This window comes from Arachis hypogaea, chromosome 17 (genome assembly GCF_003086295.3).
Source record: "Arachis hypogaea cultivar Tifrunner chromosome 17, arahy.Tifrunner.gnm2.J5K5, whole genome shotgun sequence".
NCBI lineage: Eukaryota > Viridiplantae > Streptophyta > Magnoliopsida > Fabales > Fabaceae > Arachis > Arachis hypogaea.
In genome coordinates, this window is record NC_092052.1 from 92,296,871 (window position 1) to 92,302,764 (window position 5,894).

Genomic DNA, 5,894 nt, shown 5'->3' on the forward strand with positions numbered 1-5,894 from the left:
TCCCAGATGGACTGGTTGTTGATAGAGAGAATTGTTGTCGGTCTAGAATTTCTCTTGTAGAAATAAGAATTTCGTTGCAAGTATAGCCCAAACCAACAAACAACTCTCACATCAAATTAAATTTTAGGTTTTTGTCACAAGTACAAACCCCAATAAGAAATAACCGGAGTATTTCGGACTCCGGGTCATCTCACGAAGAGTTGCAATGAAGTGTTTAATTATTGGCTATGAAAATGCAAAGGGGGGTTGATTTGATGTTTGACAAGAAAACATAAATGACAAGAAAGTAAAACAACAAGAACTAATAAAAGAAATAGTAAGCACTCTTGGCTAAGACTTAGGTAATTGAGATCACCATCCTTGTCTACATACCAAATATTGATAATTATGAGAGGCCAAGTTCATTAAGTCTACTTCCAAAAGCCTTAAGTAGGTAATATCTACTCCTAGGCTTGAAGTACGTCAAATGGCTTTGATCACATCAACCCATAAGTCCCAACCTACCTACTAATTAGATTAGTAGTGGGTTGGCATCAATGAGTATCAAATTGATCACCAAGGGTTCTCAAATCACCAATTCAATGAGACCCAATGACTCAAGGTCACTCAATTCCCTTAGCCTAGGCCAAGAGTCAAGAACACTACTCAAAAACTAGAGGAAGCATTTTACCAAACACCTAGAGTGCAAGAAAAGTAAACATCATAAATTGCAAGAATTAAAGGAAACCCACAACTAACATAAGCAAGAAATCAATAATGTCAAGCAAGATCAACATAAAAGAAACATAGAAACATAAGATTGCATTCAAAGAAATCGAAATTCAACAATGGTTCATAAACATAAAAATGGCAAAAGAAGGAAATTAACAACAAGAACTAGAAGAACAAAGGTGTAACAACAAGAAATTAAAAGAGAAAACTAGTCAAAACAAGAATTGAAAGATGAATTTGAGAGAACTAAACCTAAACTACCCTAAATTCTAGAGAGAAGAGAGAGCTTCTCTCTCTAGATTTCTATCCTAAAACATGATGCAAACTAAACTATGACTAAGTGTGTTGACTCTCCTTCAATTCTTGGCTGAAATAGCATCAGAAATGAGTTGGGTTGGGCCCAAAGTGCTTCAGAATTCGCTGGGGGCGAATTCACTTTAATGGGCTACGGCAGCATCGGCGCGCACGCGCAAAGTGCGCGTGCGCGCCCCTCAGCGCAAAGTAACATATGGCAAATTTTATATCATTTCGAAGCCCCGGATGTTAGCTTTCCAACGCAACTAGAACCGCCTCATTTGGACCTCTGTAGCTTAAGTTATGGTCAATTGAGTGCAAAGAGGTCGGGCTTGACAGCTTTACGGTTCCTTCATTTCTTCATGAGTTCTCCCGCTTTGCATGCTTTTCTCCTCACTTCTTCCATCCAATACTTGCCCTATGATCCTGAAATCACTTAGAAAATACATCAAGACATCGAATGGAATTAAAGTGAATTAAAATTACCAATTTTAGGGCCTAAAAAGCATGTTTTCACATTTAAGCACAATTCAAGGGAGAATTACAAAACCATGCTATTTTTATTGAATAAATGTGAGAAAAGGTGATAAAATCCCCCAAAATAAGCACAAGATAAACCACAAAATTGGGGTTTATCAGTTGTGCTTCAGTGCTTGCTTCCTCTCTCAGCATCTCATTATGATCTTTGCGTGGTTCTTTGTTCTCTTGGTCTGATTCTTGTGAGAGTTTGAAGACACTAAAGCTGAGTCGTTCATCATGGATCCTTAATATTAGCTCCCTTCGCTCCACATCTATGAGTGCTCTGGATGTAGCTAGGAATGGTCTCCCCAATATGATTGGGTGAGTGTGACTCTCTTCCATGTCCAAGATGACAAAGTCAGTGGGAAGAAAGTATTTCCCCACCTTTAACAACACGTTTTCCACCACCCCTCTTGCTTGTTTTTGAGTTTTGTCAGCCAGCTTGATGACTACATCTGTGGGCAATATCTCATTGATCTGCAGCCTCTTCACCAGGGATAAGGGCATTAAGTTGATGCTTGCTCCCAAATCGCAGAGTGCTCTATCAAACATTGTTTCCCCTATGGCACAGGGGACATGAAAACTCCCTGGATCTTTTCTTTTCGTAGGTAACTGCGGTTGAATGAGGGCACTGCACTCCTTATTCATCACTATAGTTTGACCTCCCTTGAGTGAGCTTTTCATGGGAAGCAGCTCCTTCATATACTTGATGTATGCAGGCATTTGTTGGATAGTCTTGATGAACGGTATGTTCACATGCAAAGATGCAAACAAGTCAAGAAATCTTTAGTATATTCTCTTCTCCATAGCACCATTGAGCAGTTGGGGAAAAGGTGCATAGAGTCTCAGCAGCTTCTGTTTTGAGATTTCTGGTTCTTGGTAATCTTTTTCTCCCTCCTCTACTGAGGTATCTTCAGGTTGTTCTAATTGCTTGCTTGGCTTGTCCTCAGTCTCCTTATCACTTATAGTGACCATCTTGCAATCTTCCCATCTTACTTTCTTTGTTTCACCTCTCGAATTCTTCTCCGTGTCACTTGGGAATCCATCTGTGGGTTTGGGAATTTGTTCAGAGAGATACCCCACTTGAGATTCCAACCTCTTGGTTGTGTCTCCCTGGTTCTTGAAACTTGCTCGCACTTCCTCTTTGAACACCTTGTTGTCTTCAATCTCCTTGCTTATGCCTTCAAGTAGATTCTCAATCCTTGAGATTCTTTCATCAAATGATGATAGGTCAGGCTGAGGAGGGTCATGCTGGCCTTGATATGAATGTGGAGAGGTGTTGTTATGGGGGTGTTGATATGGTCTAGATGTGAAGTGTTGGTGGGCTGCATTGTTTGGATTTGGGCGTCTTTGATCAAGGCTTTAGTCTTGTTGATTTCCCCACCCAAAGTTTGGGTGATTCCTCCATCCAGGGTTGTAGGTCTTGGAGTATGGATCATGGTTTTGCCTAGGTGAATTCCCAATGTAGTTGGCTTGCTCCTGACTACCCTCTGCTTCTTCATTCACTCCTTCTTGGGTTGTTGATGAAGTGGAGATTGCTGCTACTTGGTTCCTCTCCATCTTCTTGGTGAGGTCAGCCAGCTGCTGGGTAATGAGCTTGTTTTGGGCCAGCAGAGCATCTACATTGTTTAGCTCCATTACTCCTCTTGTGTTCCCTCTTTCGGAAGCATAGAAGTAGTCATTCTCTGCTACAGTTTCAATGACATCTATGGCCTCCTCAATGGTCTTCTTCTTGTTCAAAGATCCTCCGGATGAATGGTCCACGGCCTTCTTTGACTCATAAGAGAGCCCTTCATAGAAAATGTGCAGCTGCACCCATTCATTGAACATATCTGGTGGGCACCTCCTTGTGAGGTCTTTAAACCTCTCCCATGCTTCATATAGAGTCTCACCATCTTGTTGCCTGAAAGTTTGGACCTCAGCTCTTAGTCTATTGATTCGTTGAAGAGGGTAAAATCTTGCTAAGAATTTGTTCACCACATCTTCCCAAGTTGTCAAGCTCTCCCTTGGGAAAGACTCCAGCCACTTGGCTGCCTTATCCTTGAGTGAGAATGGAAATAAGAGTAGTCTATAGGCGTCAGGATGAACACCATTAGACTTCACTGTGTCACATATTCTCAGGAAGGTGGTTAGATGTTGATTGGGGTCCTCTTGGACACTTCCTCTGAACGAACAGTTGTTCTGAACAAGGGTGATGAGCTGTGGTTTTAGTTCAAAATTGTTGGCATGGATGGTTGGCTTTTGAATGCTACTTCCACAGTTTCCTGGGTTTGGATTGATGTAGGAGCCTAAAACTCTTCTATCCTCCCCAGCATGATTTGCTCGACCTCTTCCGCCATGGTTGTGAGCCTCTTCCTCACGATGGTTTTCCATGTTTTCTTCCATGTTTGGTTCAAAGTATTCCTCAAAGTGTTCCTCCTCTTCTTCAGCACCAACTACACGTTTTTCTCTTGCCTCCTTCCTTAGTCTAAGGAAGGTTCTCTCAGGTTCAGAATCAAAGGAAGTTGAAGCCCCGCTTCTTCTCCCTGTCATACAACCAACAAGTACAAGCAAAGAGAATAGGTGCAGAAAGTATATCTGTCAGAATTATTGTTAGTATGAGTGATGCAATATATCAAACAGTTAGTGGGTTAGTGAGATGAATAGTAAATAACAAAGAAAAAGTAAGGGGAAGAAAAGAAATTAACTAAAACAGGAAGTAGATGACTCAAACAGAAAATTAAATCAAACAAAAATAAAATGCTCAATCTAGTTATCCTCCAATCTAATCATTGTTAATGCACAATCAATCTCCGGCAACGGCGCCATAAACTTGATGCACGGAAAACTTGTCTCATAACAAATTTCCTTCGTCAAGTGTACCGAATTTGTCGTCAAGCAAAAACTCACAATAGAGTGAGATCGAATCCCACAAGGATTGATTGATCAAGCAACTTTAATTAGAGGAATGTTCTAGTTGAGCGAATCCAGGAATTGAGTCTAGAATTGCAGAAAATAAAACGGCAGGAAGGTAAATGACAGAAAAAGTAAATGCTAGAATTAAAGAACTGAAAGTAAATGACTGAAGTAAATTGCAGAATTATAAATGGGAATGGGGGAATTGCTCATGAAAGTAAATGACAGAAAATAAAGAGAATGGGTAAGATCAGAAATGGGGAGTTCATTGGGCTTAGGAGATGTTGCATTCTCTGAATCAATTTCATTTTCATCTCTTCCTCAATTAATGCCCTCATTGATCTCCTTGGCAATCTTAAGTGATTGAATTACAATTTCTTGTAATTCAATCTCTCAAATCTTGATCAATAGCCAATTGCTTGTTCAATTGCTCATGAGAAGAGATGAAGTATGGTCACTGATTATACCACATGCATTTCCCAAATCAAGTATTGAGAGGATTATAGTCACATAACCATCCAAACCCAATTTGGTCCAGCATGAGAAAGCATTTCTAGCTTGATCTCTTCATTCCTCTTTCAAGGTTCAGAGAGATCCAAGTATGAATAGCTTCTTTTCCAAGATAACTACCCAATTGGATGAAGATCGAAAGCATTCAAGTAAAATCAAGAGAAAAGATGGAAGAAGAATAATGAAAACTAGTATTGATCCATCAAATTACAACAGAGCTCCCTAACCCAATGAAAGGGGTTTAGTTGTTCATAGCTCTGGAAAATGAAAACAAAGATGGAGAATACATGATGATACTAGAAGTGCAGAGAAAGTAAATACAGAGAGTAATTCTATGCCAAGAGGCTCCCTATATTTTTCGACTCCCTAAATAATTCAAAGTTACTCCTATATATACTACTCTTCTACTCTTCTAATTGGTTCTTCAAGTCTTGGGTCTGGGCCTTTGGATCTTGAGTTTGAAGCAGTTATCTTCTTCATTGGGCTTGGCTTTACTTGCAGAGAGAAATTGTAAACTGGGCAGAGACTTTAGCTCAGGACGTTAGTGGTGTTAACGTTCAGTGAAAATATGGGTTCGAGAACGTTAGTGGCATTCAACTTTTTCACTAACGTTCCTTACCCAAGTAAGAGCCACGTTAACCTCAACGTTAGTGGCACAAACGTTGCCACTAATGTTGCCTCTTTGTCCTTCGCGCACAATATTGGGACTCAACTTTCCCAATAACGTTGAGAAGCCTCCCCCTTCCCAACGTTAGAGTCCACGTTAACTTAGTTAACGTGGCTCTTTTAACGTAGGCTTGCCAACCTTCGAGAACGTTAGTGACACTTAATATTGTCACTAACGTTCCAATGTGCCCCTTAGCTCCCACGTTAGAGTCCACGTTAACTAGGTTAACGTGGCTTCTAACGTGGCCTATGCTAGCCGTCTCCAACGATAGTGACAAAGTTGAGTGTCACTAACGTTG

The 5,894-nt window shown here is 40.5% G+C and overlaps 1 non-coding gene across 1 annotated transcript; it reads left to right on the forward strand.

The window, feature by feature from the left end:
• Window positions 1-3,348: 3,348 nt before the first annotated feature.
• LOC112768899 (small nucleolar RNA R71) lies at window positions 3,349-3,456 on the forward strand. Its single transcript, XR_003186276.1, has one exon. It is a non-coding gene; the product is annotated as a small nucleolar RNA R71 (small nucleolar RNA).
• Window positions 3,457-5,894: the final 2,438 nt, after the last annotated feature.